Source organism: Trichechus manatus, unplaced genomic scaffold (genome assembly GCF_000243295.1).
Source record: "Trichechus manatus latirostris isolate Lorelei unplaced genomic scaffold, TriManLat1.0 scaffold00042, whole genome shotgun sequence".
NCBI classification, from domain to species: domain Eukaryota; kingdom Metazoa; phylum Chordata; class Mammalia; order Sirenia; family Trichechidae; genus Trichechus; species Trichechus manatus.
Window position 1 is genome coordinate 10384567 of NW_004443978.1, and position 924 is coordinate 10385490.

Genomic DNA, 924 nt, shown 5'->3' on the forward strand with positions numbered 1-924 from the left:
ATAATCCTCATAGCTTTATTTCTTTATTTTGTCTATTTTGTCTTATTATGCTTGCAAGGAAGCGTAGAGTGGTGATAGCTGTTATCCTTTTCTTGTTCTAGAGTGCTGGTTCCACAGGTGATTCAGTTTATGAAAATTTATTAAGCTATATACTTACAAGTTGTGCATTTTTCTAATAACTATGTTATACTTCAATAATCAGTTTTAAAAAAAGGCTAAGATTCTTTCCCCAACATCCTACCTAACCTCTCCTTATAACTGTATGTTCTTAAGGATGCCAGTGAGCAGGTTTGTACCTGTCTATTTTCAACTTGACTATACATTACTGGAGAAGTCTTAAGTGAGGATGGAAAACTGCTTTCGCATGTGTGAAGAACTGTCACGGGCGGGGGCACAGGTATAATCTCAGCAGCACCTGAGGGCAGAATAGGGAGGTGGGATGGAAGTGCAAGGAAGCAGTTTTTCACAAAGCAGAAGGAAAAGTTTTTGGAAAGTCATTGCTGTCTAACTACAGAAAAGGCTGCTTTTTAAGGTAGTGAGTTCCCCAGCACTGGCAGTATTCAGTCAGGGCTGGATAAGCACACACCTATTGTCTTAGTTGTCTGGTGCTGTTGTAACAGAAATACCATAAATTGGTGCCTTTAACAAACAGAAATTTATTTTCTCACAGTTTAGGAGGCTGTAAGTCTGAATTCAGAGTGCTGGCTCTAGGGGAAGGCTTTCTCTTTCTCTCTCTCTCTCTCTCTCTCCCTCTCTCTCTCTCTCTCGGCCCTGGAAGAAGGTCCTGGTCTCTTTAAGCTTCTGCTCCTGAGCAGTCTTCATTTGGCTTGCCATTGTGTCTTCCTGCATCTCTGTTTGCTTGTTTAATCTCTTTTATATCTCAAAAGGGACTGACTTAAGACACAATCTACACTAATCCTGTTT